This window comes from Saccopteryx leptura, chromosome 2 (genome assembly GCF_036850995.1).
Source record: "Saccopteryx leptura isolate mSacLep1 chromosome 2, mSacLep1_pri_phased_curated, whole genome shotgun sequence".
Lineage (NCBI taxonomy): Eukaryota > Metazoa > Chordata > Mammalia > Chiroptera > Emballonuridae > Saccopteryx > Saccopteryx leptura.
This window is the reverse complement of record NC_089504.1, coordinates 68,938,434-68,959,006: the sequence shown is the minus strand read 5'-3', so window position 1 is coordinate 68,959,006 and position 20,573 is coordinate 68,938,434. Positions and strand designations below refer to the sequence as shown.

At 36.2% G+C, this 20,573-nt stretch overlaps 1 protein-coding gene and 1 non-coding gene across 21 annotated transcripts in view; one reads left to right on the top strand and one right to left on the bottom strand.

Annotated features, from left to right (window-relative positions):
• Positions 1-20,573, top strand: part of PTPRD (protein tyrosine phosphatase receptor type D) — a 2,469,774-nt gene that overhangs the window by 1,552,691 nt on the left and 896,510 nt on the right. The gene's annotated exons all lie outside the window — the stretch shown is intronic.
• On the bottom strand, positions 15,608-15,683 carry TRNAS-AGA (transfer RNA serine (anticodon AGA)). Its single transcript has one exon. It is a non-coding gene; the product is annotated as a tRNA-Ser (tRNA).

Here is a 20,573-nt window from a genome sequence, read left to right as displayed (position 1 = left end):
TCTTCTTACCTGTAGTATGTTTTATTCTGCATGCATAAAAGAAGCCCTTCAGGTTTAACCAACTTTCAATCTATGCCTTCTAGATAACATTTGACCTGCTGCCCAACACATACCTTTGTTGCTACACAAATAATGAATCATAAATTATATCCTCCTTCCATGGCTGAGAAGTTTTATAACAGGCATCCCCAAACTACAGCCCCCACGGGCTGCATGTGACCCCCTAAGGGCATTTATCCGGCCCCCCACCACACTTCCGGAAAGGGCACCTCTTTCATTGGTGGTCAGTGAGAGGAGCACTGTATGTGGTGGCCCTCCAATGGTCTGAGGGACAGTGAACTGGCCCCCTGTGTAAAAAGTTTGGGGACCCCTGTTTTATAAAATATACCCAAGATATGATGAATTTGGAAGCCAGAAGTTTGACTTTAGAATCAAAGGCAGACCTCCTGTAAAAGAATGCAGATAGGAATCAATTAAACTCTACCTCCACTTGTTTGAAGCTAAACTGTGACCATCTATTCAGAGAGGCAAATCAGATCCTTTCCATTAAGATAAGACTGATTCTGGACACTCATTGCCCAATAGTATCATAAGGTTTCTATTCAGTTTATTTTTCTTTTAGAAGATGCAGAAATTTGAGACTAGGTTAAAACAAACCCCACATGTTTGCATTTGGGTTTATTTCCCTCAGTAACTCTATCACATTGAAGTACAAAATCTTAGGCATTCCAAGTTGAGTCACCAAACATATTTATGGAGAAAAAATCAGCTACAATTCTCAAGACTGACTATATTTGGAGCAAGAGAAAACTAAAATGGTATATTTTCTCATCTCATGTGTATACCAACAGCTTTGTCTACCTTTAAAGATCTTTAACATATAAGTGGTTTTATCTTTACTAAATAAATAAAAGAAAGAAATATTATTAAAAAATAATTTAAACCTGTTTGACAAATGTTACAAAATACCTCACATGAGAGCTAATTTCAAGTGAAATTTTATATGACTTCTCAGGGTAAGGTAGAAAAATTAACAAAATTTCATTTTAAATTTGCTGTGGTTTTGTGGTATGTATATTTCATCCAGTTAATTGCATGTGTGTATTTATGATGTGAAAATCACCCACTGAAAATGATAAAAGAATAAAGAAATATAAGCCCTTGACAGGTAGTTTAGTTGTTTGGAGCATCGTCCCAACATATCATGGTTGCAGGTATGATCCCTGGTCAGGGCGCAATAAGAATCAACAAATGAATGCATAAATAAGTAGAACAACAACTCAGTCTCTCTCTCTCTCTCTCTCTCTCTCTCTCTCCCTTTCTCTCTCTCTCTAAATCAATCAATTAAACCTGAATATTAAAAAAGAAATACAATCTTTCTAGACTGAGTCATGAAGAAGTGGAAAATCTAAATAAACACGTAAGCAGGGAGAAAACAGAAACAACTATAAAAAACCTACCCCCAAAAAAAGTCCAGGACCAAATGGCTACACTGGTTTGGTAATGAATTCTACCAAACATTCAAAGAAGATTTGATACCTATTCTTCTCAAAATCATCCAAAAAATAGAAGAAGCAATACTCCTCAACACATTTTATGAAGCCACCAACCCTCATACCAAAACCAGACAAGGACAGTACACACACACACACACAGAAAAAAAAAATATAAACCAATATCTCTAATGAATACAGATGCAAAAATCCTAAGCAAAATACTAGCAAATCAAATATAACACATTAAAAATATAATACATCATGATCAAGTAGAATTCATTCCAGGAACTCAAGGATAGTTCAACATACAGAAATAGATCAACATAATGCACCACATCAACAAAACAAAGAACAAAAATTATATGATCCTATCAATAGATACAGAAAAGTCATTCAATAAGATATAACATACCCTTTATGGTTAAAACACTCAGTAAAATGGGTATAGAATGAAAGTCCCTTAGCATAACAAAAGCCATATATAACAAATCATCAACCAATATCACACTAAATGATGAAAAATTGGATGCTTTTCCTGCAAAATCAGGATCAAGACAAGGCTATTTCTCTCTCCACTTTTATTCAACATAGTTCTGGATGTTTTAGACAGAGTGACTAGGCAAGAGAAAGAAATAAAAGTCATCCATATCAGCAAGGAAGAAATAAAAGTGTCACTTTTTTCAGATGACATGATCTTTTATATAGAAAACACAAAAGACTCTACCCAAAAACTGTTAGAAACAATAAACTAATACAGTAAAGTTGCAGGATAAAAAATCAGTATACTAAAGTCTATTGCTTTTCTATATGCCAATGATAAAACTTTAGAAAATGAACTCAAAAACACAATTCCTTTTACAATTGCAACAACAACAAAAATACCTATAAATAAACTTAACAAAGGATGTGAGGACCTATATACTGAAAAATACAAAACATTATTGAAAGAAATTAAAAAAGATACAATGAAATGAAAAAATACTCCATGATCACAGATAAAATCAACATAGTTGAAAACGTCCCTACTACCCAAAGCAATGTACAAATTTAATACAATCCCTATCAAAATCCCAATATTACTTTTTAAAGAAATAGAACAAAAAATTACCAGATTTGTATGGAACCATAAAAAACTCCAAATAGACAAAGCTCTCCTGAAGAAAAAGAATGGAGCTGGAGGTATCACACTACCTGACTTCAACTTATACTACAAAGCCATGATGATCAAAACAACATGATATTGGCATACAGACAGACATGCAGACCAATGGAGCAGAATCAAGAACCCAGAAATAAAACCACATATATATGCATAAATCATCTTTGACAAAAAAGCCAAAACCACACAATGGGGAAAAGAAAGCCTCTTCAATGAATAGTGCTGGGGAAATTGGAAAGCCACATGCAAAAAAATGAAATTTGACTACAGTTTGTCCCCCTGCAAAAAAATCAATTCAAAATGTGTCAAATACCTAAATATAAGATCTCAAAAATAAATTACAGGCCCTGGCAGGTTGGCTCAGCGGTAGAGCATCAGCCTGGCGTGCAGAAGTCCTGGGTTTGATTCCTGGCCAGGGCACACAGGAGAGGCACCCATTTGCTTCTCCACCCCTCCCCCTCTCCTTCTTCTCTGTCTTTCTCTTCCCCTCCCACAGCTGAGGCTCCATTGGAGCAAAGATGGCCCGGGCGCTGGGGATGGCTCTGTGGCCTCTGCCTCAGGAGCTAGAATGGCTCTGGACACAACAGAGCGACGCCCCAGAAGGGCAAAGCATCGCCCCCTGGTGGGCATGCCGGGTGGATCCCAGTCGGGCGCATGCGGGAGTCTGTCTGACTGCCTCCCCGTTTCCAGCTTCGGAAAAATGAAAAAAAAATTAAATTAAATTAAATTAAAAATAAATAAATAAATAAATTACATAGGAGAAAACATAGTTACTAAACTGTGGACTTTAGGTATAGAGAAATTTTATAAATTTGATCCCAAAGGCAAGGGAAATAAAGATAAAAATAAATGAATAAGACTATATCAAACTAAAAAGCTTCTGCACAGCGAAAGAAATGGACAACAAAAGAAAAAGGCAGCCAACTAAATAGGAGATAATATTTACAAGCAATAGCTCTGATAAGGGGTTAATATCCAAAATATATAAAGAACTCACAAAGCTCAGCAACAAACAAGGAAACAATCCAATTAAAAAATGAGGAGAGGAACTGAACAGACACTTTTCCCAGGAAACATACAAATAGCCAACAGATATTTAAGAAAATGCTCATCTTCACTAGCTATTAGAGATATGCAAATTATACCTACAATGAGATACCACCTCAAGCTGTTAGATTGGCTATTATCAACAAGACAGGTAATAACATCTGTTGGAGAGGCTATGGAGAAAAAGAAACACTTATTTACTTCTGGTGGGGATGTAAACTGGTACAGCTCTTGTGGAAGAAAGTATGGTGGTTCCTCAAAATATTAAGAATAAAACTACCATATGACCCAGCAATCCCTCTCCTGGGTTTTTACCCCCAAAACTCAAAAACACTGGTACATACACACATGCACACCATGTTAATCGCAACATTATTCACAGTGGCCAAGACATGGAAACAACCAAAGTGTCCTTTGATAGAGGATTGGATAAAGAAGATGTGATACATATATACAATGAAATACTACTCAGCCTTAAGATGTGTGAAATAATGTGATTAACTTTATTTTGCATAAAAGCCCATTATATAAGGCTCGATTACTAAGGCATAATGGGTTTACTCCCTTTTCTGATAACTCCATCTGTTAACCTGATCAAACCCAGGTATGACTTATGTTTCAAGTGTGATAATGTAACCCTATGATGTGGTGAGTGGCCAAACCACATATAAGTAGCTGGGGTGAAGATCAAGTCAATCTACTGAACCTCTAACGCAGACTCCACATTGCCCACCATGACCATTTGGCAACTGCCACGAAGCACTCTGCCACTCCAAGCAAGTTTGTTTGGGGCCACACCAAAGCGAGGACCTAGACTTAGCTGGCCACTTCTCTTAACCATGAGTGAATTAAAGTCTATGTTATTTACTTGCTATGAGTGTCTTTGCCTATTCAATTGACTCCTAATTACTTTCATTTTATGTCATGAACTACCTAATGAACCCAGCTATAACTTAATTATAACTGATTAAATAGTTTAACATGACATACTCCTTTGTACAAAATCAGAAATTCCTAGTAGTCTTGCTGTGTGCTTTCACAGTGCAACACCTACTTGAAATTATTCTTTTCCTAGGTTAGTCCTTGCCGGAGTTTATGAGATCATGATGCCATACAGATCCCTGTCTAATACATTATTTTTTTTCCTGAAGATTGTCTTGGCTGCAGATATATGTTTATGAAAAACAGAAAGGAAATAAGGAAGATAACAAGTAGATTATAGAAAGGGAACATTCACTTTTGCAATAACCATGAAGGGAGTGGTGACAGAAAAAAGAAGTCAAAGTAGAATGAAAGATTAGCTAAGCAGAGAAAAAAAATGATGATATGTAGAGACAAGAGAGGGGGCATCATATGGCTAGGTGTATCATCACACTCCATCCAAAGACCTCCAAGAACACAATTGTCATTGAGAAGTTGGGTTTATTGCTTCTTACAGCATGGGAGCACACATACAGTGGGGAATTATGGGGGATTTTAGCATTTGGTTTTGTGAGTGCTTCAGGGAAGAGTATAAGGATATGGGGTCTTACCCTGGTTTAGATGCTGCCAGGAAGTGGGAGGAACTCTACAACTGGTTACCTTACTCTTACCTAGGAGAAGGTAAAACCAAGTGAGGCAAAAGCTGTCAGTTGTAAAGATGCAAAAGTCCAATCACTTATATTAACCAGCATGGGGAATGTTTTGTCTTTTTTTTTTTTTTTTCTGAAGTTAGAAGCAGGGAGGCAGTCAGACAGACTCTCACATGAGCCCAGCAGGAATCCACCTGGCATGCCCACCAGGAGGTGATGCTCTGCCCATTTGGGGCCTTGCCCTGTTGCCTCTGGAGCCATTCTAGCTCCTGAAGCAGAGACCATGGAGCTGTCCTCAGCACCCAGGCTAACTTTGCTCCAATGAAGCCTTGGCTGTGAGAGGGGAAGAGAGAGCTAGAGAGAAAAGAGAGGGGGAAGGGTAGAGAAGCAGATGGGTGCTTCTCCTGTGTGCCCTGGCCGGGAATCAAACCCAGGATTTCCACACACAGGGTCAACACTCTACCACTGAGCCAACTAGCCAGGGGTCATTTTTTTATTTTGACAATGCTCCTGTTTCAATATTTTTTCGGTCATGATTATGGAGGGTCCTTGTTTTAACCGGATCTGTCATGGTCAAAGAGTGAGCTTTTCTGATGTTAGTGTCCTATGAAATTGTCTATGTTTAACAAGATTTAGCTCTGAGGACAGGGCCAGCTGGTTGCAACATCAAGGTCTGAATGATAGCAGCAGGCCAAGATATCAGCTCCTAGATATCAGATGTTGCTTTTCTATTTCTTAGGAAGAGGCATATTGAAATCAAGGTAAGACAGAGTACAAATAAAAATAGCTAACAGTAATTTATTTAACACATATTATATACAGACACTATGCTAAATGCTTTGCATGCATGATTTAACTTAATATTCATAAGAATCCTATAAAGAAAGTACTATTTTAGTATACATGTTACTAAAGAGAAAAATAAGCCTTAGAGAAATAAAAGTCACTTGCTTAAAATGGATTAACCAGTAAAATGTTGGGATTAGAATCCTAGGCCTGTCTAAGTAAGAGCCAATGAGCTTAATCACTGCTTTATAAAAGAAAGTGAGTATGAACACAACATTGTTACTTTAAGAGATTAGCTTCTCCATCAAGTTGTAAGCTATGTAAGGACCGAGATGCTGCATTTTTGTTTCTGATCTTGCCAGATCATCCAGATCAGTGACTTGCTTACAATAATGCTTAATAAATATTGAATAATCAGAGAAAGGGGGAATGAATGAACTGACTGATAGAATCAGATGTTCACACTTGATCAGGATCATGACTCACATAATGTTACTCTGTGTCCTATAAAGTAGGAAGAAATCTTAAAATGTAATAAAGTAATAGCAGTTATTCAGCTCTAGAATTGCATGTGAGTTTTACAACTTTCATATATACATTCTTGAAGGTAGATTATTACCTTAGTTTTCACATAAGGACATGGAATTTTAAGTATGTGAAGTCCTCACCCAAGATCATACAACTAGCTAATGGCCAAACATGAACTTGACTCTTGGACTCCCCACCTTTCAGTACAGTGGACTGTGCTCCAAATTCTAACTCAAGTGTTTCGATGCCCACTGAAGCATTTTGTTTCCTATCCCCCTTAGGTAATATGCAATATATGTATAATATTGGAAAATACTACCTAAAGGCTTTTAGAACCACTGTCCCACTATGGCTCTGGATCCCAGCTCCCTACTTCAAAAGGTGAAATCAAACCAATATAAGTCAATGGATGAGCTGCTCATTTCTGTTTGTCTTTACACAGTTCTCTTAGCTGTCCCTACTTGATAGAGCAATATTTAAATATTTATATGGATTTACAAAACCAGAAGAAATTATGTTATGTTGTTTTCCTTTGAAACAGGACTTCAAATAACATAATTATCATTTTCACATGTGGATTTTCCCTGTGGATATGAGTTTTAAAGATTGTATCTGACCTTGAGTAAAGCAATATTCATGATCTTAATGTATTCCTGCAAATATCAGCCATATTTATCAGGCTATGGATTTTAATTTAGCATAATTTGGTACCAAAAAAAATTGCAAAATGAGCTGGTCACTCATAATCATTTATTTATATCTACTAAAAGGTTTTTCTATGAAATTTTATAGTCAGGTCATACGTCTTTAAATACACAGGTAAAACAGAGGAGTAGAACATTCTGTTGACAAATGTGAATCAATCTGGTTTCATTCAAAGAAAGTAATCAAGCTCTTTGCAAATAATATAAAATGCAAAATGATTGCCTGTGGAGAGGAGGGGGCCTTATCAGCCTCTCTTCTCTGAGAAGTGACGGCCATGTTCTAGCTGGGGGAACACGTGCCACCACTTATCTTGTGACTTCTCTGCAGCCTCCAATATTTATTAACAGCTGATTTTCTGTAGCTGTTCTTCTTTCCCTTTTTCCTTCCTCCCATGTAAATTAGTTTCCCCAAATCTCCATTTAGCCTTTGTTTTCTTATCAGTATTACAAAAGGATGATTATTTCATCATTGGCTTTGAAGAGTCTTTCGTATTATGTGGTAGAGCTCTGGTTTCAGACAGACATTTAACAGACCCCCATTTGTTTTTTCTTTGTCTCATCATCTTAAATAAAGCCCCCTGAAGATTGAGTCTTTTGTAATGATGAACAAGAGTAAAGGGAAATTATGAATTTTCACTTCCAGAGAAGATGCAGTATTCATCAGGAATTCCTGGTGAGATTCAAACAGGGTAGACTTCAAACATGAGAACAATTGTGCTCACCTATGAAAAAACTTTTCATAACTTGCATACCTGTCTTTCAAGTTTCTTATTAGGCTAATACCTATACAATGTCCCTCTTCTGGGGCTCAAGCTTTACTATATTATCAGAAGGGGATCCTACAATATTTCATCATATGAGTTTATTTTTTCATGTAAGAACTTCACTCTTTCTTTCTCCCAAATACTTTCTAATTTTTTTTGCAGCTTTTTTGTTCATCTTTGCTAATCAGAATTTAACTTTAACTCTCTGATTTCCGGAACAGGTGCTGTCCTGAATTCCTGATATTGAACAGCTATGGGAAAAGAATAGGTGTCATGCCCTCATTTTTTAGATTCAGATGATTCAGAATAGCCTGAAAAATTCTAGTCCCTAAACTCCTTTGATCATATTTTGATAAGCTTTTTTTTTTTTCCAAAAACAGTACAAGAATTAAGTTAGCTATTTAAGTAGAGGTCAGCTTATATTGGGCAACACAAAAATGGTCTAATATGAGCCATTTTCTCAATTCAAATAAAGTGTTATGTTATCTATAAAAATCAAAGAGATAGAAAATACCCAAACTCCTAGAATCCCAAATCAGATTATTACTATATGCTTAATTATATCTTATTTATATTTGGAAATCCTTTCCCACATCTATCTACGTTTGATATAATTAATTGATTCAAGCATCTAAAGTATGAATTTTCTTCTTATATGGCTTTGGGTTCATATATACACTAATAAGGTAAAACCATATTGCAATGCTGCAATAATGAAAACACTAACATGAGGTCTTCATCTTCAGTAATGGTTATCACCAGGCATCTCTGACATAATGTTGAATGTGTTCATTATCTATTGCTCCATAACAAATTATCAGAAAACATAGTAGTCTGAAACGACCAATTTTTATTAGCTCACAGTCCCTATGGGTTAGGAATCAAGGTGATACAGCTTATGTGCTTCTTGTACTTACTTTCTCACAAGACTGATATCAAGGTGTCAGCCAGGACTTGCTCATTTAAAGGCCTAAAGAGAAAAGAATATACTTGCAAATGTACCAATAGCTTTGGGCAGGTCTAAGAACATCTACTTTCAAGTTCATTCACTGGCTGTCGACAAGTCGCAAGTATTTACTCTCTTAAATAAGCCAGATATGTTAATCCCTTGCCACATAGGTATTTCCATAAGTCTACTTACCACAGAGCAGTTCATGTTCCCCAGACCAAGTGTTCTAAGAAAGAATGAGTGAGAGAGGATGAGTAAAAAGGTAGCCATAATCTTTTTAAAATCTAATTTTGGATGCAATCTCCCATCAATTCTCCAGCATCCTCTTTGTTAGAAGCAAGTCACTAGGTCTAACCACATTCAAGGAGATGGAATTAGCCCTGATTGGGTGACTCAGTGAATAAAGTGTTGTCCTAGTGAACCAAGGTCCCGGTTCCATCCCCAGTCAAGGCACATACAAGAAGCAATCAATGAGTGCACAATTAAATGGGAAAACTAAGTAGAACAATGAGTTGTTCTCTCTCTCTCTCTCTCTCTCTCTCTCTCTCTCTCTCTCTCTCTCTCCCTTCCGACCATCTCAAATCAATGGGGAGGAAAAAAGGAGAGGGAAATACAGTGCCTAGATGCCAGGAGATGGGGATCTTCGACAGCTATTTGAGAAGCTGTCTATCAGAGTCTGCTTTCTGTGTCCAAATGGTTCATGTCCCTCCTACTTCCAGTTCCCCAAATCTAATCCCATTGCAGTAAGTCAGGACATGATAGTTAAACTGTTGCAATGATAACTCTAAAATGTGGTGATGTAAAACAACATGGTTTTATTTCTCATTCATATACATGTCCATCATGAATGGGCTAAGGATTCTTCTTATGTTGTCCTCACTCAAAAAGTCTCCAATATCACTGGGGGTGGATGAAGGGAAGAAAAAAATTGATCACTGGGTTTTAAAGTTTTCTACATGGAGGTAACATGTATTACTGCTGCTCAAATAGTAGGGCCACACTAATTTTAAGGGAACAAGGAAGTACATTTCTACCATGTGCCTGTAAAGAATAGGAACAGAACTAACAGCCCCAATTACTAAAAAAAATGTTTAAAGTTATATAGTTCAGCTCTACCTAAGTACATGCCAAAATGATTATAGGCCAAATTTTGATGTTTAACTCATTCCACAAATATTTACCAAGTACTATTATAAGACTTTTACAAAATGCTAAGGTCTAAGAGCAGAGAACAAAGCAGATCTTCCTTACCTTCTGGTTTCTCAATATAGTGGACAAAGCAATAAGTATTTAATAATTGCAAAGTAGAAATTATTATAAAATGTTGTTAAACATACTAGATGCATCTAACATGGACTTGAAGAGAGAGGCGATCAGAGAGGATATCTTAGAGTAGATGAACTCTGATGAGTTTTGATAATGTATAGAAATAGAACAGGTAAAGAAAGTCAAATTTTCAATTTTTTTTAATAAGATGAATGTATCATGATTATATTTTTATTCACAAGACCTGATTCCTATGCAGCTGTGGTTAATTCCTGCCTTACCTAATCAAGTAACTGGGCAACTGTGTACCTAGACTTTCTCATCTGTGAAATGAGAAGGTTTAATGAGATGTTGTCCAAGATCTCTCCCAACTATAAAATGCTATGTTTATTTCTGGCTCTAGAGGATAGTTTTTTCAAAACCACCTTCTATAGGATAATTAAAAAATAATTACCTTATAAAGCATTCACTTACTAAAAAAAGTTCAGTAAACACCTATGAGAAATTTTTCTATCTGAAAATAATAGAATTCTATTTCCATCCCTTCTGAAATACATGTTCAAAACTGATCACCAAAAAAAAAAAAGAATTAAGACATAGCTTAGACTGAATGAAGTAGTAGTTCTTCATGCAAAACTTCTACTCTTGTGACGTTTCATCTTTAATCTACCACCCTAAATATTTTTAATAATTCTCATATATAAGGACTTATTCATATTCTACCTGTTGGTCTTATTGATTTTCTTGTGAAAATACTCCATTGCCTCCCCCCACCACCCCCAATACACAAAATTTATTTTGCACTGAAACTCTTACCAGGTTGATTTGCACCCACCTAATTTCACTGAGTGTCATTCTCTTCATTAGATTTCTCATTCCTCTATGGATCTTTCTACTTTTAGGGAAAATTATCGACAGTAATATTCAAGTCATCTCCAATCACAGCAAGACCATCATTCTATCAGTCAACTCAATCCTGGCTCAGTATTCTTCCTTTGATCATTTCAAGCCTTCATTCTCAGTCTCTTCTTTTACTGGTCTTAAACTTTCAAAGCAGTTATCCCTACCAAGTATTGGCAAATATGTGATACAACAGGAATGCTTATTTATTTCAGGGGAATGTAATTGCTACAACCACTTTGGAAAACAGTTTGGCATTATCTACTAAAGTTAAACATATGTGTCCAGATGATCCAGCAATTTCACTTATCATTATATCTGACATTTATATGTAGAAATATCTATAGAGATGTTTATTGTAGCCTTAATTATAGTTGCTCTAAACTGCTATGACCCAATTTCCATCAGTAATATAATGGTTATATAAAGTGAGGTATATTCTTCAGGTGATATTTGACAAATTGCAATTTCAATAAAGCCATTAAGCATAATGTTAAGTAAGAAACAAAATACAAAATAATATAGTACATGATTATATAAGAGTTGACAAACATAGGTTTACAGTTGTGAGTATGCAAAACTAAGTTTATTCTTGTATTGTTATTCATTTATTAATTATATTATTATTATTAACCTACTTTTGCCTACCTCTGTATTTATATAAATATAATGTACAAAGAAGCTTAAAAACCATAGGGTTAGAAATCCAGACAATGTTTATTTATTATTGATTAGGAGAGAAAAAGGATTGAGAAAGAGCTTGGGAATTCTGTAGCACTAGAAATATTCTAGTTTTTGAGCTGGGTATAGGAAACCCTGACATTTGTTTCTGTATTCATTGTTTACATGTTTTTCTGTAAGTACACTGGACTTAGATTTTAAAAAGTAATAAAAAAAGAACTTGGGCTTCTAAGAATCCTGCGTTGCTGTTTTATTAATGGACCATGTGGAAACATACACAAATCTTAAAAAAAAAAAAAGAAATTCTCATTTTTCAGTGATGAGAGACACAATTGATTCCCCAGTATTTATATCTTCCCATATGAGTTGTGAAAATCTTATACTCTAGTAGCCTTTATCATTATAGAATATTTTTGTTTCTTTTTTTTTTTGGATCTTATTTTTATTAATTTTAATGCAGTGACATTGATAAATCGGGTACATATATTCAGAGAAAACATCTCCAGATTATTTTGACATTTGATTATGTTTCATACCTCTCACCCAAAGTCAAATTGTCTTCCGTCACCTTCTATCTGGTTTTCTTTGTGCCCCTCCCCTCCCCCTACCCACCTCTCTCCTTCCTCGCTCCCTCCCCCCCACCCTACCCCCATTACCATCACATTCTTGTCCATGTCTCTGAGTCTCATTTTTATGACCCATCTATGTATGGATTCATATAGTTCTTAGTTTTTTCTGATTTACTTATTTCACTCCGTATAATGTTATCAAGGTCTATCCATGTTATTGTAAATGATCCAATGTCATCATTTCTTATGGCTGAGTAGTATTCCATAGTATATATGTACCAAAACTTGTGGGAGGTATCACACTTCCTGATATCAAGTTATACTACAAGGCCATTGTACTCAAAACAGCCTGATCCTGGCATAAGAACAGGCATATAGATCAATGGAATAGAACAGAGAACCCAGAAATAAACCCACAGCTTTATGGACAACTGATATTTGACAAAGGAGGTAAGGGCATACAATGGAGTAAAGACAGCCTCTTTAATAAATGGTGTTGGAAAAATTGAACAGCTACCTGCAAAAAAATGAAACTAGAGCACCAACTTACACCATTCACAAAAATAAACTCAAAATGGATAAAAGACTTAAATATAAGCTGTGAAACCATAAGCATCTTAGAAGAAAACATAGGCAGTAAGCTCTCCGACATCTCTCGCAGCGATATATTTGCTGATTTATCTCCACGGCCAAGTGAAATAAAAGACAGGATAAACAAATGGGACTATATCAAACTAAAAGGCTTTTACACAGCTAAAGACAATAAGAACAGAATAAAAAGACAAACTACACAATGGGAGAACATATTTGACAATACGTCTTATAAAGGGTTAATAACCAAAATTTCTAAAGAACTTGTAAATCTCAACACCAGGAAGACAAACAATTCAATCCAAAAATGGGCAAAAGAAATGAATAGACACTTCTCCAAAGAGGACATACAGATGGCCCAATAGGCATATGAAAAAATGTTCAACATCACTAATCATTAGAGAAATGTAAGTTAAAACCACAATGAGATATCACCTCACACCAGTCAGAATGGCACTCATCAACAAAACAACACAGAGTAAATGCTGGTGAGCCTGTGGAGAAAAGGGAACCCTCCTGCACTGCTGGTAGGAATGCAGACTGGTGCAGCCACTGTGGAAAACAGTACAGAGATTCCTCAAAAAATTGAAAATCGAACTGCCTTTTGACCCAGCCATCCCACTTTTAGGAATATACCCTAAGAACATCATAGAACTGTTCCAAAAGGAGAAATGCAACCCCATGTTTATGGCAGCTTCGTTCACAGTAGTGTAGATCTGGAAACAGGCCAAGTGTCCGTCAGTGGACGAGTGGATTAAAAAGCTTTTTCTTGTTTCTTATCTCAGTTGCAACATGGTTTAAGGTAAGGTTTGTTGTTTACTTAAGAAAGCTCCAAACCACTTAACATACATATATATGTGGTATAACATTATAGTATGATATATACACCTCTGTGTGTGTGTGTGTGTGTGTGTGTGTGTGTGTGTGTGTGTGTGGTATAACATTAGAAAAAGAGCAGAAGGAAAGAGATGGGTGGGGGAGAAAGAAAGAAAAAAAGAAGCAGAGATATGAAAGATATATTACTTAGAGTTCTAATGTGTCAGACAACACAGATTAAAAACATACTCCCTCCCTCATCTTTTCTGGCTTTCTCCTATATGATTTACATATGAAATAGGTACCTTTAGGTATTTTAAATTTTATCTTTTCTTTAGTGTTTACTTACCTAGTATTGCTTATCAAGTATAAACTTGAATCTATGAAAATTTGCAAACAATGATTAAAGTAAAATGTGCAAAAATTTGAAATAAAGGACAATGAGATAAAATCTACTTTATATGTAATTTTAAGCTACTTTAAATGTTAACAGTTGTGTATGCTAATGTAGATCCTGTTTTAAAATGACATGTTATTTTGATAAAGTTTTCTTCTTTTTGGTGCTTTAGAACAGGGTTAGTAATGGAAAGAAACAACCTATTAAGTAAACTTATTCCTAATTTAAATAGAATTGCAAAAAAATCACAGTATAACATATAAATTAAATTCAGGCTTTTCTGTTGAAAACTTTTTAAGTTTGAATATTTTAATTAAAATATGCCTAGCATATATAATAGAGTCATGAGTCATTAATAAAATTTGAAGTTTTTACATTATAACAGAAAGGATGCCACATAGCAAAGATAAAAATTATAGTAAAGAAGACCAAAGTATTTTTTATGAGTCAGAATGTAAAATATACATGATTTGACTCAAGCTAATGCCATTTACAGAATAAAATAAAAGATGATATTTTTCTGATGTAAAACACACTAAATCAAATATTACTCATGAGATTTTTTTTTTATTGCAGAGGGGGGCTGGATTTATGACCAAAGTCAATGTAAGCCTTCAAAACAAATTTTAAATACAGACATACCTTATTTTGTTGTGCTTTACAAATTTTTCTTTTTCTTTTTCTTTTTTTTTTTTTTACAAATTGAAGATTTGTGGCAACCCTGTATTGAGCAAGTGTATTGGCACCATTTTTCAAATACCATTTGCTCAATTTGCATCTCTGCGGCACATTTTGGAAATCTTCAATGTTTTAAACTTTTGATCATTATTATATATGTTTTGGTAATCTGTCATCAGTGATCTTTAAGATTACCATTGTAATGTTTTGGGAACTACAAACCATGCCCATATATAATAGCAAATTTAATCAATAAATAGGTGTTCTGACTCCTCTACTGACCAGCCATTCTATCATCACTGGCATTCTCCTCATGCCTCCCTATTTCCTGAAATGCAACAATGTTGAAATTAGGTGAATTAATAGCCCTACAATGGCCTTTATTTTTTTATTTTTTTCATTTTTCTGAAGCTGGAAACAGGGAGAGACAGTCAGACAGACTCCCGCATGCAACCGACCGGGATCCACCCGGCACACCCACCAGGGGGCGACGCTCTGCCCACCAGGGGGCGATGCTCTGCCCATCCTGGGCGTCGCCATGTTGCGACCAGAGCCACTCTAGCGCCTGGGGCAGAGGCCAAGGAGCCATCACCAGCGCCCGGGCCATCCCTGCTCCAAGGGAGCCCTGGCTGCGGGAGGGGAAGAGAGAGACAGAGAGGAAAGCGCGGTGGAGGGGTGGAGAAGCAAATGGGCGCTTCTCCTGTGTGCCCTGGCCGGGAATCGAACCCGGGTCCTCTGCACTCTAGGCCGATGCTCTACCTCTGAGCCAACCGGCCAGGGCTACAATGGCCTTTAAATGCTCAAGTAAAAGGAAGAGTCGCAAGTGTCTCACTTTACAATGGCCTTTAAATGCTCAAGTAAAAGGAAGAGTCGCAAGTGTCTCACTTTAAATCAGAAGTTAGTGAGGAAGGCAGGATGAAAGCCATGATAGCCTGAAAGCTAGGCCTCTTAGGCCCAATAGGTAAGTTGTGAATAAAATGGAAAACATTTTGAAGGACAATAAAAGTGCTACTCAAATGAAAAAAAGAATGAATAGAAAGCAAAATAGCCTTATTACTGATAGGGAGAAAGTTCTAGTGACCTTGATAGAGAATAAACCAACCACAACATTCCCTTAAGTCAAAGCCTACTGCAGAACAAAACCCTAACTCCCCTCAATTCTAGGAAGGTTGACAGAGGTGAAGAAGCTTCAGAAGAAATGTTTGAAGATAGCAGAGGTTGATTCATGAGATTTAAGAAAAGAAAGCACATCCATACCATAAAAGTACAAGGTGAAGCAGCAAGTCCTGGTATGTAGAAACTGCAGCAAGTTATTCAGAAAATTTAGCTAAAATAGTTAAAGAAGGTGGCTGCACTAACCAACACATTTTAAAGTAGATGGAACAGCCTTATATTGAAAGAAGATGCCATCTAGGACTTTCATAGCTAGAGAGGAGAAGGCAAACCTGGCTTTAAAGTGTCAAAGGACAGGCTGACTCTCCTTTTAAGAACTAATACAGCTAGTAACTTTAAGTTGAAGGCAGTAGTCATTTACCATTCTGGAAATCCTAAGGCTCTTAAGAATTATGTTAAATCTACTCTTCTTGAGCTCTATGGAAAAACAAAGCCTGATTAAGAGCATAACTATTTACGACATGGTTTGCTATATATTTGCCCACTGTTGAGAACTGTTCAGAAAAAAACAATGATTCACTTTAAAATATTACAGCTCACTGATAATGCCTCTGGTCACCCAAAGAGCTCCAGTGGAGTTGTACAAGGAGATTAATGTTGTTTTCATGCTTGCCAACATACCTATTCGGCAGCCCATGGAACTACGAGTAATTTCAACTTTTAAGTCTTATTTAAGATATGCATTTTCTTATGCTATAGCTGTCAAAGGTAGATTTCTCTGATGTATCTGGGCAAAGGAAATTGAAAGCATTCCAGAAAATATTCACTATTTTAGATGCCATCAAAAGCACTCATGATTCATGGGAAGAAGTCAAAATATCAGCATTAACAGCAGTTTGGAAGAAGGTGATTCCAAACCTCATGAGGGGTTCAAGACCTCAATGAAGAAAGTTACTGCAAATATAGAAAAAATATCAAGAGAACTGAAATTAGAAAAGGAGCCAGAAGATGAGACTGAATTGCAGCAATCTCATAATAAAATATTAACAGATGAAGAGTCGCTTTTTATAGATGATCAAAGAAAGTGGTTTCTTGAAATGGAATCTATTCCTGGTGAAGATGCTCTAAAGACTTTTGAAATTACAAAAAAAAAAATTAGAATACTACATAAACTGAATTAATAAAGCAGCAGCAAGGATTGAGAACAGTGCCTTCAAGTTTGAAAGAGGTTCTACTGTGAGTGTAGCACAATCAAACAGCATTGCATGCTACCAGAGACATCAGTCATAAAAGGAAGACTCAATTGAAGGCAAAGTTTATTGTTGTCTTATATGTAAAAATGCCATAACCACCACAATCTTCACCATCCACCAACCTGATCAACTAGCAGCCATCAACATCAAGGCAAGACCTTCCAGCAGTAAAATGTTTATGACTTTCTGAAGGGTCAGATAATGGTTAGTACTTTTTAGAAATAAAGTATTTTTAATTAAGATATGCACATTTTTATAGACATAGTGCTATTGCACACTTGATAGACAGTAGTATATTGTAAAAATAACTTTTATATTCACTGGGAAATTAAAAAAATGTGTTTGGCTCACTTTATTGTGCTATTACCTTTATTATTGTGGTCTGGCAATATTGCCTATGTATGCCTATACTATAATATATATATCAGGGCAGATTATACATCACCATGGCATTCTGTTCTTGAAAGTCACTGATTTAGCTCATATATATATATTATATATATATTATATATATAATATATATATATATATTTGTATTTTTCTGAAGCTGGAAACGGGGAGAGACAGTCAGACAGCTCCCGCATGCGCCCGACCGGGATCCACCCGGCACGCCCACCAGGGGGCGACGCTCTGCCCACCAGGGGGCGATGCTCTGCTCCTCTGGGGCGTCGCTCTGTCGCGACCAGAGCCACTCTAGCGCCTGGGGCAGAGGCCAAGGAGCCATCCCCAGCGCCCAGGCCATCTTTGCTCCAATGGAGCCTCGCTGCGGGAGGGGAAGAGAGAGACAGAGAGGAAGGAGAGGGGAAGGGGTGGAGAAGCAGATGGGCGCCTCTCCTGTGTGCCCTGGCCGGGAATCGAACCCGGGACTTCTGCATGCCAGGCCGACGCTCTACCACTGAGCCAACCAGCCAGGGCCTAACTCTTATATATTTTTAATTTTTTAATTTTATTTAGAAAATTTACTTTAATACGGTGACATTGGTCAATAGGAGTACAGAGGTTTCAGGTAAACATTTTTATAGCATTTGAAGTGTTGATTATGTTGTATAACCATCACCCAAAGTCAACTCATTTTTCGTCACCTTGTATTTGTCCCTCTTTACACCCTTCCCGCCACCCCCTCCCCATGTCCTTCTCCCTCATGTCTCTTTCCACCAGTAACCACTTCACTTTTATCTATGTCCGTGAGTCTCAGTTTTATATACCACCTATGTGTGAAATCATACAGTTCTTAGCTTTTTCTGATTTACTTATTTCACTCAGTATAATGTTCTCAAGGTCCATCCATGTTGTCATAAATGTCACTATGTCATCATTTCTTTTATGACTAAGTAGTATTCCATTGTATATATGTACCACTTCTTCTTTATCCAGTTCTCTATTGAGGAACACTTTGATTGTTTCCATATCTTGGCCATTGTGAATAATGCTGCAATTAACATGGAGTGCATGTGCCTATCTACCAGTGTTTTTGGGTTTTGGGGGTAGAAAGCCAGGAGAGGGATTGCTGGGTCATATGGTAGTTCTATTCTTAATATTTTGAAGAATCACCATACTTTGTTCCACAATGGCTATACCAGTTTACATTCCCACCAGTAGTGAATAAGGGTTCCTTTTTCTCCACAGTTTCTCCAATACTTGCTATTACCTGTCTTGTTGATAATAGTCAATCTAACAGGTGTGAGGTGCTATCTTATTGTAGTTTTGATTTGAATTTTTCTAATAGCTAGTGAAGATGAGCATCTTTTCATATATCTGTTGGCCATTTGCATGTCATCTTGGGAGAAGTGTCTGTTCAAGTCCTTTCCCCATTTTTTAATTGGATTGTTTGCTTGTTTGTTGCTGAGCTTTCTGAGTTCTTTATATACTTTGGATATTAGGCCCTTATCAGAGCTGGTGTTTGCACATATCATCTCCCATTTAGTTGGCTGCCTATTTGTTTTGTTGTCAGTTTTGTGTTTTTTTGTTGTTTTTTTTTTTTTGCTATACAGAAGCCTCTTAGTCTGATGTAGTCTCATTCATTTATTTTTGCCTTTATTTTCTTTGCTTTGGGGTCAAATTCATAGATTGTACTCTACAGCCAAGGTCCATGAGCTTAGTACCAATGATTTTTTCTATATAGTTTATTGTTTCATATCTTATATTTAAGTCTTTGATACAATTTGAATTGATTTTTGTGCAGAGAGACAAACTGTAATAAAGTTTCATTCTTTTGCATGTGGCTTTCCAATTTTCCCAGCACCATTTGTTGAAGAGGCTTCCTTTTCTCCCTTGTGAGTTTTTGGCTCCTTTGTCAAAGGTGATTTGTCCATATATTAATATATGTAATTTCATTTCTGGGCTCTCAATTCTGTTCCATTGGTATGTATGTCTGTCTGCCAATGCCATACTGTTTTGATTATTGTGGCTTTGTAGTATAATTTGAAGTCAGGTAATGTAATAATCAGGCTTCATTTTTTTCCTCAGGATAGCTTTGGCTATTCTGGGTTTTTTACAGCTCCATACAAACCTGGTAATTTTTTGTTCTATTTCTTTAAAAAGGGACATTGAGATTTTGATGGGGATTGTATTAAATTTGTACATTGCTTTGTGTAGTAGGGACATTTTAACTATATTAATTCTTTTGATCTATAATCATGGAATATTTTTCCATTTCATTGTGTCTTTTTCAATTTCTTTCAATAATGTTTTGTAGTTTTCAATATATGGGTCCTTCCATTGTTAAGTTTATTCCTAGGTATTTTTGTTGTTGCAATTATAAAAGGAATTATATTTTTTAGTTCATTTTCTGAAGTTTTCTTATTGGCACATAGGAAAGCAATAGACTTTAGAATATTGATTTTATATCCTACAACTTTACTGTATTGGTTTATCGTTTCTAACCATTTTTTGATGGAGTCTTTGGGGTTTTCTATATACAGCATCATGTCATCTGCAAAAAAAGTGATAACTTTATATCTTTCCCAAGATGGATTCCTTTTATTACTTTCTCTTGCCTGACTGCTCTGGCTCAGATTTTCAGATCTATGTTGGATAAGAGTGGAGAGAGAAGGCAGTCTTGTCTTGTTCCTGATTTTAGAGGAAAATTCTTCATATTTTCACCATTTAGTGTGATATTAGCTGATGGTTTGTCATATTTGGCTTTTATTATGTTGAGGTACTTTCCTTCTATTCTGATTTTTTTTATAAATAAATTTTTATTTTAATGGGGTGACATCAATAAATCAGGGTACATATATTCAAAGAAAACATGTCCAGGTTATCTTGTCATTCAATTCTGTTGCATACCCATCACCCAAAGTCAT